This window comes from Misgurnus anguillicaudatus, chromosome 20 (assembly GCF_027580225.2).
Source record: "Misgurnus anguillicaudatus chromosome 20, ASM2758022v2, whole genome shotgun sequence".
Taxonomy (NCBI): Eukaryota; Metazoa; Chordata; class Actinopteri; order Cypriniformes; family Cobitidae; genus Misgurnus; species Misgurnus anguillicaudatus.
The window spans coordinates 13,845,758-13,867,314 of record NC_073356.2 but is presented as its reverse complement, the minus strand read 5'-3'; the positions used below and the strand labels follow the sequence as shown (position 1 = coordinate 13,867,314).

At 37.8% G+C, this 21,557-nt stretch overlaps 1 long non-coding RNA gene across 1 annotated transcript in view; it reads right to left on the bottom strand.

Annotated features, from left to right (window-relative positions):
* Nucleotides 1-18,624: 18,624 nt before the first annotated feature.
* The window catches only part of LOC141351430 (uncharacterized), a 129,741-nt gene continuing 126,808 nt past the window's right edge, over nt 18,625-21,557 (bottom strand). The window contains exon 3 of the long non-coding RNA XR_012359686.1: nt 18,625-18,951. This is a non-coding gene — a long non-coding RNA (uncharacterized lncRNA). The remainder of the gene's footprint in view (nt 18,952-21,557) is intronic.

The window sequence follows — 21,557 nt, the reverse complement described above, 5'->3', positions numbered from 1 at the left end:
GACACGTTTATACGGAATGCTGCGTAGCATTGCAGGGAGGCGGCTGATAGGCGCCAAAACCCGACAGCTGCTCTGTCCAGGAATGTTTTTTTAGTAACTTGTCGGGTAAACATACTAGACAGTAAAAGTCACGTTTGTCCGCGATCTCACAACAATCTAAAACCATCTAGAAAATTTAATATGCTACTTAGTTAAGACCAAATTCTCCCAACTAAACTTATAGATTGTTATCAATTTAAAATAAACGTTTCAGAAAACATGTGATTTACCTTTGAAGGTGTAACAGGAAGGAAAAGTCTTATATGGGCAATTCATCAATACGGTAATCACACACATGCGTGTAGTCTGATTGTTGTTTTCACCGCGACCGCTAGATATCGCTGTTACTCTATAAAACGAAGCCCCACTGCACTTATGGAGTTAAAGGAGACCCCTAACGTACACATTAGTGTACTGTGCAATTTTTTACACTATCCCCACAGGACGAGCATTTTTTTTATTTGACAAGCTGAATCACTCAACTATGTTTATTTAGTTTTTGGGGACTAATACTAGCCGTGCCACATAAAACAAGCATTATATTGACCCATATGTTCTTTTCAGAAAATGTATTAAATAATAGAGTTCCTGTAGCTCAGCTGGGAGAGCATTGGGGTAGCAACTCAATCCCAAACTCAATCCCCATGGATCACACATATATATGTATACCTTATGCACTGTTGGATAAAAGCGTCTGCCAAGCGTGTTATGTAAAACGTTTTAACAGATAAAGGATGAATAAATATGTTTACAATTATATACACCATTACAGAGGTCTTCAACCTTTTTAGGACCCCTTAATTGATAGAGAGGACGAACAGGGAACCCCAGTACATGAATCAAATTAAGACTGGATTTACATACTTTGTTATGATGGTTACGTTACAAAGATTCAATTTAAAGGGAAACACCACCGTTTTTCAATATTTAACAATGTTCCTTCCTCAACTTAGACAAATGAATACATACCTATCTTTATTCAATGCGTCCACTAATCTTTGTACAGAACATTGTGAATGTGTTAGCATTTAGCCTAGCCCCATTCATTCCTTAGGATCCAAACAGGGATGAATTTAGAAGCCACCAAACACTTCCATATTTTCACAACTACTCATGTCTTTAAATAGGGAAAATATGGAAGTGTTTCGTGGCTTCTAAATTCATCCCTGTTTGGATCCTAAGGAATGAATGTGGCTAGGCTAAATGCTAACACATTCATGAAGAGCTGTACAAAGATTAAGTGCACGCATTGAAAATAGGTATGCATTAATTCATCTAAGTTGAGGTAAGAACATAGTAAAATATTAAAAAACGGTGGTGTTTTCCTTTAACTGAATAGATTTTATCATAGGATGTTTTTTCTTTTATTAGCCTATTAATACATTTTAGTCTGATGCCTAATTTCATAAAAATGCATTCCAACAATATTTGGAGGAGCCAAAGTAATACCGCCATGTACATCCTATTAAAGGGGACATTTCACAATACTTTTTTCAGATGTCAAACAAGTCTTTGGTGTCCTCAAAGTGTGTGAAATTCTAGCTCAAAATACCATATAGATAATTTATTATAACATGTTAAAATTGCCACTATGTAGGTGTGAGAAAAAAAATATTTTGGGGTGTGCCTTTTTAAATGCAAATAAGCTGTTTGCTGCACTAAATGGCGGTGTCGTGCTCGGATGGTGCGGATTGGGGGGGGTGTTGTCCCCTTCTGACATCACAAGGGGAGCTAATTTTCACATGTTTGCAGAGAATGGTTTACCAAAACTAAATTACTTGATTGATCTTTTTTTTTTACATTTTCTAGGTTGATAGAAGCACTGGGGACCCAATTATGACACTTAAACCTGGAAAAAGTCAGATTTTCATGATATGTCTTCTTTAAAGACCCATGCAGTTGGTCAACTCCTCATGCTCGCCATCTTTTGGTTGACCAACCAAATGAACCTATTAACGGAAACCATAAAATCATGAAACAGTATTCCTGGCATTCTTGCCATTAGCCATGGCCAGCCAGAATTTCTTTTCATGAAGGTACACATTTAGTCACATGGCATTTCTGGCTCAGATAAAAATAGTACTTTTAGTACTTTTCTGTTAAACGGTATCGACAGCTGGACATACGCCTAGGAGTCTGTTTCAATGCACCCTCAAATATGCACTTTACATGAAACATTACATATGACATGCATTGGAAACATGAGTCGGATGATGCCCAGAACTAAGTAAAGAAAAGAACATGAGCTGTTTTCTTTAAGCGGCAACTTTGCAAGGCCCCTTATAACTCCAAAAGCCTGTTAAAAATCAAATCCAGTCTAGGGTCTTGCACGTATCTTTATGTGTAACCGAGTCAGAATACACATGGATCAGAGAGCAGTGCTCTGGTTGCCATTAGTGATGAACTGTGCCAGGATCAGTCATGCTTGTTGATGAGTAATGTCAAAGCATGTGGATTAAAAGAGAATGACTGATCTGGGATCTACAGCACTGAGCATATATGTGTTTGATTGCTTTCAGAGGGTTTTATGTAGAGTTAGGTGTTTCAACCCCTGCAGTCATGCCTGTATGCTGTCACTAATAGGCATATGCTGGACTGCGTGAGCAGTGATGGGAAGCTCATCATTAGGTATATCAGCATTTAAAAGCTTGTTTCGAAGCCTACGAATACATGCAAATGTGCAATTATATTACTGGAATGTCAGTGCGAGAACTATTCACTTTATTTACATATTTAATATGTTGGACAGCACACAACGAATGCCTGAGCATTGGTAAGTGTAACTTCAAGTCTTTTTAAATTGTAAAATTAAAGTACAGTTTTTAATATTTATTTGCTAAGAAATGTGAGAATTCAACACTACCTTATTTACACCTCTAGGGGGAGAAAGATCCCATAAAATAGAGCACATCTACACAAATCTTATGGCACAGCATGTATTTAGCTCGTCGTGTGTGGCTCCTCATGTCAAAATATGTGTTTGACGCATCATGTAAACTTTTGTGCATCAAGTGTCATGTCAAAATACGTGTCTGCTGCAGACACTTCAAAAGGGTTTATGATAAAAGAGACGCTTATGTTTGCCAAATCCTCGCTTAATCTAGTGTGTAATGAGATTTTAGAGTTAGTGTCTTGCAGTATTTTGTGAACATGACCGTCTCTTATATCATAAACCCTTTCAACGCTTCTGCATCAGGCACGTATTTTGACATGACGCATGATGCACATAGGTTTACATAACGCAACAAACACATACGCTCACCTTAAGAATTATTACAAACATCTTTTCAATTTCTCATTAATGCAATTATCTAATCAAACAATCACATGGCAGTTGCTTCAATGCATTTAGGGGTGTGGTCCTGGTCAAGACAATCTCCTCAACTCCAAACTGAATGTCAGAATGGGAAAGAAAGGTGATTTAAGCAATTTTGAGTGTGGCATGGTTGTTGGTGCCAGACGGGCCAATCTGAGTATTTCACAATCTGCTCAGTTACTGGGATTTTCACGCACCATTTCTAGGGTTTACAAAGAATGGTGTGAAAAGGAAAAAACATCCAGTATGCAGCCTTCCTGTGGGTGAAAATGCCTTGTTGATGCTAGAGGTCAGAGGAGAATGGGCCGACTGATTCAAGCTGATAGAAGATCAACATTGACTAAAATAACCACTCGTTACAACCGAGGTATGCAGCAAAGCATTTGTGAAGCCACAACACGCACAACCTTGAGGCGGATGGGCTACAACAGCAACAGACCTGACCGGGTACCACTCATCTCCACTACAAATAGGAATAAGAGGCTACAATTTGCACAAGCTCACTAAATTGGACAGTTGAAGACTGAAAAAATGTTGCCTGGTCTGATGAGTCTCGATTTCTGTTGAGACATTCAGATGGTAGATTCAGAATTTGGCTTAAACAGAATGAGAACATGGATCCATCATGCCTTGTTACCACTGTGCAGGCTGGTGGTGGTGGTGGTGTAATGGTGTGGGGGATGTTTTCTTGGCACACTTTAGGCCCCTTAGTGCCAATTGGGCATCGCTTAAATGCCACGGCCTACCTGAGCATTGTTTCTGACCATGTCCATTCCTTTATGACCACCATGTACTCATCCTCTGATGGCTACTTCCAGCAGGATAATCCACCATGTCCCAAAGCTTGAATCATTTCAAATTGGTTTCTTGAACATGACAATGAGTTCACTGTGCTAAAATGGCCCCCATTTGTGGTAATGGGAGCTTCGTGCCCTGAATGTGCATCCCACAAATCTCCATCAACTGCAAGATGCTATCCTATCAATATGGGCCAACATTTCTAAAGAATGCTTTCAGCACCTTGTTGAATCAATCCCATGTAGAATTAAAGGCAGAGTCCATGATGTTTGAAAGCCAATGTTGATATTTGAAATCACCTAAACAAACACGCCCCTACCCCAATAGAATCTGGACCTTCTGTTGATAGACCCGCCCCACACATACGCAACCCGGCATTTGATTTGATTTGATTGGCTATAAGTGTGTTTTGGTAGTCGGCCAAACATTGTGGACTCCGCCTTTAAGGCAGTTTTGAAGACGAAAGGGGGTCAAACACAGTATTAGTATGGTGTTCCTAATAATCCTTTAGGTGAGTGTATTTTGACATGATGAGCAACACACAACACTCCGAACACATATTTTGACTTTACGCGCCTCGGAAGAGAAGTCACCATCCGCCACTGCTTGTTGATTAGTTTTACCATTGTTTAAAATGTTGACATACATAAAAGAAGCCAAGCTTATATAAAAAATATGTAGTGAAAAAATTGTGCCTATTTATAGAATGTGCTTTGGCGGGCAACTCACAGACTGAGATCAAGTCTTAAATCAAATCATACACTTTTTCTTATGCACTATAGGACAACTATTGTCTTCTTTGGATCTGTTTGTGTCTACTGTATTTCACTTAAGGAATATCAGAAGAAACAAATACATAAATACAATCTCCTTATGACCTGAAGAGACAATATTTGAGTGCCTCTTATACCAAAATTTTACCTTTATTTTTTCCAGGAAGGTCCCATTGAGATTAAAGAAATGACTTGCGTTCATATAAATTATATTCCTATTTAGTTACCCTCACTCCTGGACAAGCCGTGCTTAAATGACAGTACGCATGCAACACTTAATTCATAATGAATCATATTTTGATAACTGGTTCTGTAAGCAGACTTCAGTTTGATTTTTATGATGTGCTGCAGTAAACTACAGGATGAATTTTAGGTTTGTGTGCACGTATCCGTCTTCCTTTTCATCTAGCTGTGCGAGTTGATAGATGACACTTTCAGCTTTAAAGGAATTGGCGGCCAGCTGCCCTGAGCTGCCACACATGAATGCATATCAAATGGAGAAGAATGAGGTGAAATTTTAAGTGAGCGAGGTTCCTGGAGATCCGACACTGCTCTTTCACATTTTCAAAGGTAGATATCGCCACAAACACACACTCCCGTTAGAATTGAAAGTCAGCACACAAAGATATAAAAGGAGTGAGTCACTGACTGCGAGAGAACGATTACAATCGAAAGAGAAAAGGGAAGAATTACTCCTTGAAAACGGCCCAAATCGAGTCCTTTTCTTCCTTTCATACCCTGATTAAAACCTTGAGAGAGTGTGTGAGGCATATGGATCATCTCAACATCTTTAGGCTGGAGGACTTCTTATACTATAAGCACAGATATACTCTTACACAGGCTGTTGTGATTGGGAACACATTTAAGCCGATGCTTCGCTGACTTTGATTCTTCTTTATCCTGGTGCTTGTACCCTGTCCTGATGGAGAGATGAAGTGATGATGCCAGAAGTCTGTTGAATTACTCTCATTTCTGGCCCTTCCCTTGTAAAATTTTGTCTTTGTCTGGACATGCATATAAGCGAAGAAACAAACCGAGCGGTGATTGTATTTGTTTTGACATTTACATCCTTGGTAGACTCAGAAGAAGAGGAAGTTAAGGGAAATAGGTCAGTTGGTGACGTGTGTCTGTATCCGATGTTATTACCTCCCTCTGATTGTGACATGGCAGGGGTTAAATGGACTTGAACAGAGAAAAGGTTTTTCCAAGGAAGATATGACCTTTCTGTTTCTTATCACAAGTGTGTGTACAGCCAGCGCCCTCCAATGGTAGAAACCGGTTATTACAACAGATACAAGACTTTGGATTGACTTCTGTTTATTGTAATAATAATGATCTATAATTTATAATAATGACAAAAATCATAATCTTAAAGAAAATGTGACTAGTACATTTTTCAGGCCTGACAAGTATATGCTAATTCAATTTTGGTGAAAAAGTAGTACACTTCCATAGTGTACTTAAAGTGCTTTATTTTCGCACACTAATTTTGTCCTTAATATACTAAAAATTTATCTTTAGTACTTCTTTAGATGTTCTTAAAATCATCTAAGTGTACTTCACTGTGCCATTTTGAGACATCATAAATATGAACTAAAATTGTGCTAAAAATTTATTTAAAGGATTAGTCCATTTTATAAAAAAAAATCCAAATAATTTACTCACCACCATGTCATCCAAAATGTTGATGTCTTTCTTTGTTCAGTTGAGAAGAAATTGTATTTTTTGAGGAAAACATTCCAGGATGTTTTTCATTTTAATGGACTTTAATGGACCCCAACACATAATTTTTTATATCCAGTTTAAAATTGCAGTTTTAAAGGACTCTAAACGATCTCAAACGAGGCATAAGGGTCTTATCTAGTGAAACGATTGTCCTTTTTGACAAGAAAAATAAAAAATATGCACTTTTAATCCACAACTTCTCGTCTTCCTCTGGTCCTGTGACAGCCGGAGGAAGAAGAGAAGTTGTGGATTAAAAGTGCATATTGTTTATTTTTCTTGCCAAAAATGACAATTGTTTCGCTAGATAAGACCCTTATGCCTTGTTTGGGATCCTTTAAAGCTGTGTTGAAACTGCAATTTTAAACTGCATTAAAACTCTTAAGTATTGGGGTCCATTAAAGTCCATTAAAATGAGAAAAATCCTGGAATGTTTTCCTCAAAAAACATAATTTCTTCTCGACTGAACAAAGAAAGACATTTTCTGGATTTTTTTAAAGAAAATGGACTAATACTTTAAAAAATGTATTTAGGTACCACTTGTAGAAAAGTTAAACCCATCTTTGTATAAAAGTTGAGTTCATACAACTTTTAAGTGTTAATACAACTAAATACATTTTTAATACAAAGATAGTATGTTAAAAATACATTTTAGTTCATATTCATAGTGTCTCAAAATAGCACTGTGAAGTACACTTAGATGATCTTAAGAACATCTTAAGATGTACTAAAGATGAATTTTTAGTATATTAAGTACAAAAACAAAGCACTTTAAGTACACTATGTGTACTACTTTTCACCTGGGTGTTTCTATGGTGTTTGGATAGTTACTTCCTGATCCAACTTACTGTTTGAAACCTATGAGACTTTTCCACAAAGTAACATTTTTTTGGCTTGTGAAAAGTTGACTTAACTTATAAAATCAAGATGAAATTGTTTAACTTAATTTTTATATTCATTTGACAAATGTTTTAATTTTTTACAGTGCACCTATTTCATCATCCACCACACAAAAACATTGTCAGCTTAAAAATATAATAGCATTTCTCTTTTCAGCAAGCCACATAAAAATCGTGTATTTTTGGTATGCAACACAAATAGTGTGGGGTGTTTGAGTGATGAAGTTTAATACATAGGGTTAGGCGTTCTTTAAATGGGACGTATCATGAAAATCTGACTTTTTCCATGTTTAAATGCTATAATTGGGTACCCAGTGCTTCTATACAACCTAGAAAATGTGAATAAGATCAACCCAGTAACTTAGTTTCGGTAAACCATTCTCTGCAAGCATGTGAAAAACAGCTCATTGATGTTTGTCTCCCCTTGTGATGTCAGAAGGGGACAACACTGCCCCTTAATTTGCACTATTCAACCACACCACTGCCATTTAGTACAGAGATCAGTTCATTTGCATGTTAAAGGACACACACAAAAATGGAAATTTTTTGCACACACCCACAAAGTGGCAATTTAAACATGCTATTTATATATATATATATAAAAATTATCTATAAGATATTTTGAGCTAAAACTTTACATAAGCACTCTAGGGTCATCTTAAAAAAGTCTTGTGAAATGTCCCCTTTAATAACAAATCCCAAGTATGAGCAGTAATAGTTGTGATGTTTGCCAAAGCAAGCATTAATAATGTTTTATTTATATAGCACCTTTCTCAAGCTCAAGGTTGTTTATGAATATTTCCCCACTATACATGATATAGTCTGCCTACAAATAAACAGCATGTAGATGTTTTTCTAATGAACGCTATGCACATACTCAAGCTGGAGAGACACAGTGTGTCCAGAAACGGCATCTAGGGTTTGTTCCCGTGCCTGAAGCTTGACGGTGTCAAAACACTCTCCAGTTTTTTGCTGAAGAATGAAAACACAAGCCATCTGGAGCAGGGGTCAGAGGGTAATTTCAGGCATGATAATGAGGATGCTTGTAGCTTCAGGATGTGTGGAGCCTTTTTGCTTCTGGAGTGAACATTAAACATTAACAAATCTCTCTCTCTCTCTCTCTCTCTCTCTCTCTCTCTCTCATAGGTAGAATTTAAAGGTTGTGCTAAAGGTTAGGTTGTGCCCCGCTCTCCCATACATGACTCCACCCTAGAAGAATCATAACCATTGCTCTTTGTTATTTATGCCCATTCTTGAAATTCAAATGAGTTGTTTTTCTGTGAACGTCCTCGGTTTTTCTCAGTGTCGTTTAATTTGCTGAAGACGAGCGTTTCCTCTTGTTTGGTACTCTCGGGACATGTGACATGGTTAAAAAGCGGGGTTAATTGGCTCTTTTTTGCCCTCTTGTAAATTACAAACAGACTGGCGAGATTCTGTACCTCTGACTATTTCACTCCCTCACTCTCCGAGGAGCTCCGTCTGGCTCTTCCAGATTATCTTCTGCTCGGTGCGGCCTGCTTTCATTATCTTCACGACAAGCTCCCAGTCTCCAGACGCTCTCGTGGAGGCCGAAGCAGGCGCCGTTTTCGAGTGCAGCTTACTGTTGAGAGAGAGAACTTCAAAGCGTTCGCAGGAAATGTGTGCTGTATCACGAGTCAGTGTGTGGGTCAATATGGTAGATGAGAGGCGACAAACATCTCAAGGGGTGATTGTTACAAACAAGCAGCCAAGCCTGCAAACCCTTTTCAAGCTGCAATAGTATGGAATTGAATGATATAACAGGCTTTGTTGGCTAGCACTTTAATTTTATTACAGGACATATCACACGTAAGATGCACCGGAGAGAAAAGTTGTTGCTTGTTCAAAGCTTGAAGGCCTCTCAGTTGTTCTTTAAGTGTCAAATTTGATGTTTCTCCTAAAATTCCTTGAGGGAAATAAAAACATTTAAATTTTAAATGGTTACAGAGTTCAAAAGAGCACATCCCCTGTTCTTTTCTAGCCTATAAGAAAGACAAATCATAGATGAGATTTCTGTAATATCTTAATTATTTTTCCTATACATCAATGATATTAAAATGAGAGCAAATGCTCAAGTCACCTGAGAAAACCCCCCAGAAATCTCACAAATGTCTCCATTGGAGGTTTAGAAAAGATTTCAACATGAGCTCAGATTTGCTATTATAAATATTATTGAAGATTTCAATACGAACACAAACATTTCCAATTAAATGTACCCAAATTATTTCACTTACACAATGTACATTAATTTACCGAGCCCCTAAGGTGACATTGGAGTAAAAAAAAGTTTAGTTTCATGTGCTCACGCGAAACCTTCATGTGCAGAATTTTTTTTAAAGTTTAGTTTTGCGTACTCACGGGAAACTTTCGCATGTGGACATGAATCTATCGCAATAGATTCACGTGCAGACGCGATAGATTCACGTGCGCATGCAATAGATTCACGTGCGCACGCGATAGATTAAAAGATTAAAAACCGGAGAGCAGCGGCAGAAACACACGCCACACGCCAGCGTACGCTCAGACCGGAAGTGCATGCACGGATAAAACTATCGGACATGGAGCAAAAATTAAATAAAGTTTAGTTTCACGTGCGTACGTGAAACTAAACACGATATTTTAATGTGTGCACGCGACAGTTTAACGTGCGCACGCAACAGTTGCACATGCGCACGCAAAACTAAACTTTATTTAATTTTTGCTCCATGTCCCCTTAGGGGCTCCGTATAATTTGATGAATTTTATGCATTTAAAAAAATAATTTAAATATCTCATTTGTTTCTATTTTTATTTCTTCTAACTAGTTTTAGGTACACTACAGTGGCGGCTGGCGACTTCTTTTTTTTGAGGGCGCACGATGCGAAGTTTGTCACAACATGTATGTAGCTTGTCATGTGTATAGTTCGTAATTTCAAAATATGTGTTCTGCACTGAGAGATCTTGTGTGCATTACGTGTCGTGCCAAAATAAGTGCCTGCTGCAGGCGCGTCTAAAGGGTTTATGATAAGGCGTAATCTTATGCGTAATCAGAATTTAAAAGTAATCAAAATTACTGTTAAGGGAGTGTCTAGTGTGTATTTTGGGGAGCGTCTCTTTTATCATAAACGGTTTTGACGCGTGTGCAGCAAGCACTTATTTTGACAAAACACGTAATGCACACAGGATCTCTCGACACACAGGACACATATTTTGGAAAAGGGAACCACACACGTGACAATACAAACACTTATTTTGAATTAGCGCATCCTCGGAAGAGCAGTCACGAGCCGCCACTGGTACACAAAAAAACTGTCAAAATATGTCGGCTACCTCAGCTGTCACTGGTGCTGTACCCTTTCAAAAAAAATACAGCATTGCATCTAAAGAGTTCATATTACTTCAAATGTATACATATCGGTACCTAACAGTATATATTAGGACCTTTTTAATGTGTGCTGCCAAAGTAACAGCTGGGGTACATATTTTGACTATTTATTTCTAACAATGTACAGAAATGAAACCTCAACTAAAACTTTATCAAATCTCTTAAACTATGAAAGAGCAAAAAATGTTGGTCAGAATTATTGCTCATTTTAGGAAAGACCTATCAATACCGTTATAAATAAGACAGTATTGGTGCACTTTATTGGCATCCACCAATACTGCTTTGCTTTCACTATCTGTCGATACTATTGACTTTCAGCCCCTCCCCTTTCACATCGATACTTAATTATCCATTATCACTGCCATAAATATTCAGCACTGTTCTGCAATCAGTAATCAATACTGAATATTCCTTATTCTTAATTAAATAATAAAGTGCTAACCAGTCCAGTGGTCCGAGCTGAGGGCTGGTATCTATTAGAAATGATATAGGAGTCCTCGCCGTCCTTCACGCACACACACACCACCTCCAGTAATCTTCTCCCTAAAGCAGCTCAGATTCTACTGATAGATTTATAGGACTAATAAAGATTTAAAGGAATGAGAGCTCATTGGGCAAGGGCTCCAGGTAAGCACGGGAGATGTCACCCGCCCACCTGGCAGGACAAGGGCGCGGCTGGCACACGCATTAATACTCACCCTAGTGCGGGGGACTTTGGGATACGTCAGGGCCAACTGTCAATGTCGAACGAAGGACGAGGTATACAGCTCGTGTTTTTGGAGAGGTAGTGAATGAAAGGACTCCTGTGCTTGAATTTATTGTTGAAAGTGTGTGTGTGAGTCATGTGTTTATCTAATCCGAAAATGTGTGTGTTGTGTGTGTAAGCAGGCTGGAGTGCGTCCCACACCGCCAGCCTGATTGAAATAAAACAACATCAATCTCAAGAAGCTAAGAGCTTTAAATAAGTACCCTGCTATTTTAAGAGGGTAAGAAAGAGACTCGCGGAAAGCATTCTTTCAGCCTAAAGAGCCGTAGTGACTTTGCAAATCCTTTAATACAGCCACTGTATCACACACAGGCCACCACTAAACACAGCGTAGCTCAGATTTCCATGCTGTCGCCAAACGGCTCTTGTTTGGGTTCTTTAAAGTAGCCCTTCACATGTGTTCTCCATTAAACTTGGACAAAAATATGGCCATTTCCAATTGGTCATTCACAAACGGTCAATTTCATGAGTCCCCCTCCACTGGTTTGCAAGAATTTGTTTACAACTACTGCATGTGCCAAATCTGTTCGACTACACAATTGAAAAAGCTCAAATACAGAGAGCTCAAATGCAAAAGCTGCATAAACGCCATCTCCCTCAAAAATGAGATAATAATATTGACCAAATGGTCTTGGCACGTATTACAAATTTCCCTCTGTAAAACGGCAGAATTTTTCAGCAAATTCCTTAAGTGCACGGAAGAAGAATTGCTGCCAAACGGCTTGCTGCAACTGAAGAGCTGCAAGAGTTTTTACCCGGTTAAAGAAAGTTTACCAAATATAAATATTGATTGAATTTTTGAGCCTTTACCTTTATTCAAAAAGGGGAGTGAAGAGTGACTGGAGGACTTTTAATAAATGGAGAGTTTTTCATGCACTTAGGTAGCCTGGTCCAACCAGACTCTCGTACATTCATTTCATTTGTACAGAGAGTCTGGCCACGCTCCATTGCAAAGCGTTACTTCCGTTAAGGAGGGTCCTCTGTTGAAGTTTAAAACTATTGGATCTGCCCAGATTCACTCAGGATCTGCCATAGGCAATCACTAACGTTTGGTCGTGACGTATATCATGCGCCGAAACCGGCCGGAAACAACAAGTACGAATGATCAGACCAACAAAACTTAGCAAACATTGATCTTGCTTCGGCTTTAACTTTTGTATATTCGGCAGTTTTGCGACAACGGACCGAATAGCTATTCTCACGCTGCCATTACTGAACTACAACTCAATCTGACGCACTACCTCAACGTCATCGTTCTTAGCCACCCCCATCTGTTCGCTGATTGGACCTGCAGAGAAAACGAAACTCTACAAAGTAGTCCCAGATATTGTACTGAAGCGAAATGAAAATTAAGCGGAAGCACGTAGGAGGGCGGAGCCAGGCTAGCACTTAGGCCCTGTTTACACGAGAACACTCAAGGGTAAAAGCGTAAAAATATTTTATCAGATGTGCCTTTTATTTCGATCACCGGCAGGACCCGCTTAATCTCCGCTTAATCTCCTTATCCGTTTATATGTGTGTATATACATATATATCTCCCAAGGGTTTTTCCCTCCTAGGACCTTTTTTTATTTCCTCGGCTAAACAACCCGGGGTTTTTGTTTTTTTTCTCCTAGGGGGTTTTTTACCCCGGGGAGGTAGCCTGCTTGGGCTTAACTTAGCTTCTTCTTCTAGACGTTACATTAGTAATACGCTCGCTCATAATGTCGAGTCATAGCCGCAGCAAATTTGACTGCTTATGCTATTGTGTATTATGTTGTCCTATCTGTCGTTTTTCTGTGCTTTTACTGCTTCTATTAATGTAAAGCTGCTTTGAAACAATTAAGTATTGTGAAAAGCGCTATATAAATAAAATTGAATTGAATTGAATTTACACTGCGACAGTGTTTTAGGGGGTTAAATATGCAAAAAAAGTGAAACCACCCTTCAGATTGGAAATCTTAAAAACGCTCTACCATCTCGTTCCCATCTAAAGGGTAAAAATACAAAAGTCTGCTCAAGCTGGTTATCGTCGTGTACGCGTTTACATTATAGGTATGCCCCAGTAAAGGAAAAAAAGGGTTTTGTATCTGAGCTCTTCAAATGTAAATTACATTCTTAAAAAAAACACCCATAGTTGGGTAAAATGGGACAAACCCAACTATTGGGTAAAATTGACCAAATTAAATGTTTACATTTGACCCAAACATGGTTGAAACAACCCAGCATTCAGGACTTAAACATCACTCACAGCTCCATTAAGTCGCATACGCTTTGAAAGAGCGATAGTTGAGACAAACATACAGCATTTTTTTTATATATGAAAAATTTAAATTTTATCATCTCTGTGCCGTTGTTTCCTTTCCCTTTTATTCACACCCTCATTTGTACGGTTCACTCTGACATGCCGAGGTGAAAGTGTGCTGAGGAGCTGAAAACACTCGGCCGCATTCACGCAGCGCGAGGCCACAGCGCCTGAATGCTGGAACTACTGAAGCGTGCACTCCTCTTCTCTACAGCTCCTCCTCTTTTCTCATTTGCTCCGCTCCCCTCCTGCCCTCGTCTTTGTTGCAGGGGTTTTTGGGGTACAGAGGAGCTGGTGCGGGGGTAAGGGTTTGTGTTGTTGTCTCACTGGGGCCTGACTTGCCGTTCCTTAATGGGTTTCACAGTGGCCTCTAAAGAACAAAACAGGCCAGGGGTAGAACAGCTGAAAGAGGGCTGTGGACGAGTGAACATTGTTCATGCCGTTGTCCCCCACTCGCCTTCCTCTCTTTCTACCGAAATCCCTGCTGGCTTCCACAGACACGACACATAGCAGAGGCCCAGAGAGAAGTAAACACAACCCTCGAATCTGCACTTCTCGTTGTTTTTGTTTTTTTTACTTCAACATCATGTCGTCTTGAACTGCAAATGCTGGATGTTTCCCAAGTTTTTATAATAAAAAAACAAGTTGAGTTTTTTGCCTGAGGCTTTTGATGAAAATCTAGAAATCTGTCACTTGCTCTAAAAAAAACTTTGAGTAAAAACAACTGCAAACTTTTCCTGTGAATGCATCGAACACATGTTAAAGTGTTACATTCAAATCCAGGGTCACCCATGATTCGCAGTGCAGACAAAGTGCGGAGAGTCGCTCCATAGCTCACTGTCACAGTATGGGGCGGTCCGCTGGGTAAACGGGGGCAGCCCATATGGCCGAGGGCTCCGTCTACCCTTCCTCCAAAACACTCGACAGCCTGCAGACTCTGCAGAAAGGCAAAAAATGGGTCGACCCTCCTGACCACAGCTCCCCTGCTGAAACATATGGGTGTGAGCATGTGTGCGTACCCACACACACACACCTCAAGAGAGTCTTTGAGTGTTACAAGGTGTCAGCGGTGGAAGATGGACGAGAAGAGTCTGGTTTCCATTAGCTGCACTGCTAGATCTCGACCGCATAAGTCGGTCAGGAGTGCAAGAAACCTCTAAATACTGGCTTGTAGACTATAGCATTACTTAATGTTGCTTTGAAACAACATGTATATGGGTCAAACCAACCCAGTCTCACCCCATGTCATCAATATTTGACGACACTTGACCATTCGTCAATATGTGACGCGGAGGGTATACCTTTCGCGTCATTTTTTGACGAACTGGGGACTTCAATACTATTACGTCCGTTGCATTCTCTTCTCCTATTTTCTTACCATTTTCGCGTCGGTTTAGGGTTAGATTTACATAATGACATCCCTACCCAAACCTAACTCTAACCCCAACGCCAGGTGACAACTGTTTCTAACCCCAACGCCAGGTGACAACTGTTTAATTTCGCGTACACTGTTTAATTTTGCGTAATCTAACCCTAAACCGACGCGAAAATGGTAAGAAAATAGGAGAAGAGAATGCAACGGACGTAATAGTATTGAAGTCCCCAGTTCGTCAAAAAATGACGCGAAAGGTATACCCTCCGCGTCACATATTGACGAATGGTCAAGTGTCGTCAAATATTGACGACATGGGGTGAGACTGTGTTAGTCAAACCACAATACTGGTCTAGGCCTGTTGGTATCATGGACTATGAATCATGAAGACAGACAGAACAGCAGTACCATCTATGCAGTTTTTATTCACATATTTTCAGATTCATAACTTTATAATGTCAAATGAGAAATTAATGGGCAAGGTGCTTTTTCCAAAAGGACAGTTGTTTGATAGGGTGGGTGATATCTGTGTGGTTCATCTTCTTATGCAACAAGAGCACATATTTAATTTTGCATATTTAATTTATATATATATATATCAACTATATGACTGTCCAAAAGTGATGACCAACTTTAAACAATTGTATTTAAATACTTTACTAAAGATGCATAAAAATGTTGTATGCATGTTGCATTGGAGTGTGTAAAGAAAAGAAAATTGTATTGTGACGGGACTCCTGCTTCCCTGCTACGGCCGGCCGGTGGGTAGGGCTGTTTTGCCAAACCAACGTGTGCACCTGTTGCTCGTTACCCCTCTCTATAAAAGTTTTGTGCTTAATGTGTCAGAGAGAGATTCCCACTTGAGCTCTTTGTTTGTGTTCTGGGTTATTTTGTGTTTGATGTATTTTTTATTTGATTTTGTGAGTACCATGAAGTTGAACTAAAATGCAATTTTAACATACTATGTCTGCATTAAATTTTTTTTAAATTATAACTTGAAGTACACTTTAACCCACCTTTAAACATTTAAAAATATACTTTAAAGTATACTAATAGTATGTTAAAATAATATACCAAATGTATTAAGTTTCTCGTGAATCAATAACAGATTTAGTAGTAATAAAATCTTTTCGTTTGTCATAACTTTGAGCCAGTTGCGACAAATGTGGGGGCTCGTCCGGGACCTGAACCCGGAACGTCTTGCACCCGAAGCGAGAATGCGACAGTGTGCATGTTGCATTGGGGTGTTTAAAAATGCATACATTTTTGTATGGCTTTCAAAAGATTCATTGCGATTAATCGCTTACAAAATAAAAGTTTGTGTTTGCATAATACATTTGTGTGTGTATTGTGTGTAATTATTATGTATTCTTAAATATATACATGCATGTTTGTGTATTTATATATACAAAATATTAACACAAAGTGCACACACATATATTATGCAAAAACAAACTTTTATTTTGTATGCGATTAATTGCGATTAATCTTTTGACAGCCCTAAAAAATGTTTATGCATGTTGCATTGGTGTGTTAAAGCAGTGGTTCCTAAACTTTTTCAGGGTGTGGCCCCCCTTGTGTAAGGTACATTCCTTCGGGGCCCCCCAAAGAAAATTTGTGACAAAAAACTGTCCTAAAACTCCAAATTTTAATTAAAAAAAACATTAAATTATATAAAAAAGTAGTGCTTTTGGTTAGTAGCCTTATTTTTTTTTTATTTAATTACACAGAATTCATGATAAATTAATGTATTTCATAAAATGTCCTAAAACTGGGGCCCCCCTGGCACCATCTCGCGGCCCCCCTGGGGGCCCCGGCCCCTAGTTTGAAAACCACTGTGTTAAAGAATAAACCGAAGCTTAGCTATAAAAATAGAATTTAAGGTGAACACAAGTTTATAAAGACATGGTCCAGGACAATGACTACAAAATATTACTACAAAAGATGATCAACAAAAAGAGAAATTTAAAGTCAATGCATGCTTTATTACGTGTGAGCCTTTTTTATGCATTTGTTTTTAAAATATTTGAATAAAACCCAGATTTCCTCATACGCTGTGGTTTGCCCTTCTGCCAAAATAGTTTGTGCAATAAATACCTTCAAAGTTTAGTATTTTGTGTTTATTTTGTACCAAACACCTCATTTTGATGGTTTAGGAGGGCATTCGCATTGTCTGCAGAGCAAACATTGTACAAAGTTCCCTGCCCGGACACTTATCACTTATATATATATATATATATATATATATATATATATATAAAGAATTTAGGTTTATAACAGGTTCATAACTAATCTCAAAGTGTGGCAGTAGCGGGTCATAACTTTGACTTATGTGTTATTCAAAACTTGTGACATCTGTGACATTGTGGGGTGTGATAAAACTGCACATTTTAGAGTGGCCTTTTATTGTGGCCCGCCTAAGGCACACCTGTGCAATAATCATGCTGTCTAATCAGCATCTTGATATGGATTAACTCGGCAAAGAAGAAGTGCTCACTAACATAAATTTTGACAGATTTATAGAATATTTGACCTTTTGTGTACAAGAGAAAAAGTCTTCGATCTTTGGGTTCAGCTGCAAAAACAAAAGTGTTGCATTTATATTTTGTTCAGTGTATATATTATAATGACCAAAAGTAAGCTCAATGTTAGATATCCTTATTTAACGTAAACTGTTCTGCTATGATGACCGTAAATTCAGAAATCCGATGGCTTATGATTTTGTAATATTCCTGTGAGCAATACCCTGCCCTCCCTAGTGCTAAGCTCGACTGCAGCACTGAATCTGGAGAACATTACAACACCGTCTCACTAAAGTTCTGTCTATGTCCCATTATTCTTCAGCTTGAGAGCACTATTAAACAACAGCTTATACTGCGGTTACCAAAGTCTATTGCATTCCCAGAGCAGTCAAAGGTACGGCTCAGGGTTTAGCTGCATTTTATAACATATAGGTTCTCTATAGAGTTTAATAGCCCAATTGTTTGCTTAAGTTTCTGCTCTCTTATCAAAGTAATGATTTTAATCATAATGAGAACGAGTGGGCTAAATGATTCTCAGAACAAATGTGAACATGCTTTGAAGGGTTTTTTGTGAGGGTAGCTCTAGAATCGATTATTCACCACACACACACACAGAGAGAGAGAGAGAGAGAGAGAGAGAGAGAGAGAGAGAGAGAGAGAGAGAGAGAGAGAGAGAGAGAGAGAGAGAGAGAGAGGTTGGTTATGAAGGGCCATACAAGACAAATTTCATTCTGGCACTCTCACACACATTGGCTATAATCTGTCTGCCCTGCAGTGATCTGCACCCTTCCGCTCTGGCCTTTGAAGCATGCCTCTGTTTGTTACCTTTTCATTTTATCACTCGCTCCCTGCAGCACTTCACCTCTTTCATTCGCTCTCATCTCGCTCGCCGGTTTGTGTGTGTATGTATGCGAGCCCAGTTGTTTCCATTGGCTGTCGTTCTCATGGGCTGAGCTTAATGTGTTGCCTTCTCTTCCTCAGGATGTGGCTGCCCATGAAGTTCCACTTTAGCGTTGCTCTCTTCACCTCACCGCAGCTGTGCATGTATGCGGTGCAGGTAGCATGTAAAAGTAACTGTCTGTGGAGAGACAAGAAGGCGATGAGACTATTAGAAAATGCAATAAATGCCATTTGTTTTGCATTTCAAAGCAGGCAATGGCAAACATGCATTAAAGGGACAGTTCACCGACAATTCTATCATTATGTCTCTCAAGTTGTTTCAAAATTGTAGCAACTGTATGGATGTGAGCTACTGTAGCAATCACTCAAAAGACTTTAATATTAACATAGCAATGTGTTAACAGCCAGAACCTCCTGGCATCACATAACCCTGACAATCACCCAAAACACCTTATAACATAAAAGAGTATTGTTTTAGGGATGATCGCCACTCATTTTCTTAAGAGCATGATAAATGAACATGTCTTTGTTCAGTGGTGTTGTGGAGAAGTTTTGGCAGATCTAGATGGTTCCATCTGTAACCTGTAATACTGCAAATGAGTCACAAATCACTTTAATTAGAGGCTCAGGCTGTGGAGTGCAGAGTGCCGGAAAGCAGAGTGCTGTTTCCTCTTCAACAAAGAAAACGCATGTTTAAATTTAACAACATGAACACTACTTGTACAATACCACACACACACACACACACACACTTAGACATCATAGGAAAGAAAAATCCTTAAATGCCCCTGTTTTCTCAATGGTTTCTCTTAGCATTGAGCACATTTTTTCTGTGTCTTCACCGTCATGTCTCCACTGCATTTTAAAGAGATCTCAACATTGTCTCAAACTGTTTTCAGATTTACATAAAATACTATCTGTAAAAATTAAATTCACCTTTATTTTATGGCTCTATGTTTCATTTTTTAAGTACATACTGTATTTGTGAATTTTACAGTGAATGCAACACTGTAAAAAATTGCTGTAGTTATGCAGATGTTTGAATTTAAATTTATTTTATTTACTGGCAACAGTTTGTTCAGTTAAATGAACATTAAACATTAACAAGTCTTCATCTTTACAGAATAAAACAATAAAATAAAGCCTCATGCAAAGCATTCTCGGAACCAGAAATTTTCATACACCTTTTTCTGTATTTTCCTTCAGATTTTGGTTCCCAGAATGCTTTAGTTTTATTCTGCAATGATAAAAATTTGTTAATGTTTAATGTTCATTTAACTTTGAACAAACTGTTGCTAGTAAATAAAATAAAATAAATTTAAATCTACAGCAAGTTTCTGGCAAACAGCTGCCAGTAATACTGTCATTTCTACAGAAATCTTTTACAGTGAACTTAAAGATATCGGGGTTATATTTTTACAAAATGTTCTTTACATTACTGTATGTAGGATGATTTTATTTAGGCACTTGTTTTGTATTGCATTAATAATATAGTTTTGTATTTTATTGGTTTGTAGCGCTTTGGGTTTTAGAAAATCGCATTATAAAATGTATTATTATTATTATTATTATTATTAGCCTATTATTATTATTATAATTATTATTATTATTATTATTATTATTAGCCTATTATTATTATTATTAGCCCATTATTATTATTATTATTATTATTATTATTATTATTATTATTATTATTATTATTATTATTATTATTATTATTATCGGAACACTTTACAATGAGGTTCATTAATTAACATTAGTTAACTACATTAGTTAACATTAACTGCACTTATACAGCATTTATTAATCTTAATGTTAATTTCAACAATTACTAATGCTTCATTAAAATCTTGTTAACATTAGTTAATGCAGTGTGAACTAACATGAACAAACAATTAAAAGCTTTATTTCTATTAACTAACTTTAACAAATATTAATAAATACTGTAACAAATGTAATGCTCATGGATTGTTCATGTTAGTTAATACATTAACTAATGTTAACTAATGAACCTTATTGTAAAGTGTTATCATTATTATTATTATTATTATTATTATTATTATTATTATTATTATTATTATTATTATTATTATTATTATTATTATAGCAAACAGTAAATCACAAAAGGGCGGTTTCCCAGACAGTGATTAGCTTAAGCCAGCACTAGGCCTTAGTTTAATTAGGAAAAATAACTAGTTTTAACAAACGGGCCTTACTAAAAAAAATACTTGTGTGCAGTTTGAGGCAAAACAAAGGGCACTGATGTATTGTAAGATATGTCTGTGCAAGTTGTTTTCAGTTTGGACAGCTCTTATATCTATTTTAGTCTAAGACTAGTCTAATCCCTGTCAGGGAAACCGCCCCCAAAAATAACATTTGCTGGGTTGATTTACAGACTGGGTCAGATTTATAAGAAACATTATAAACTAGTTGATACTTAATTAAAAAAAACTTTAGAGCGATTAAAATAAAATTTAAGTAATATAAAATTCATCTTGGCGCACACACATGCACACACTTTCTTACTGCTCTCACATCTTTTCATTACGCTCATAGCCCACATATTAATTAGATTAATGATGTGTGCCTCAATGCTATTTTTACATAATGTATATATATCTGAAATGTAACCTCTACATTACACCTCAATTATCCTTTAACAATCCATGTTCCATTAATTAAACCCATTTCATAAACTGTCAGATAACACTTTTAGAAGTGAGCAGGGATCGTATCAGCCATCCCTAATAGATTAATAAAATTTCACAGAAAGTCCGTCCTGGA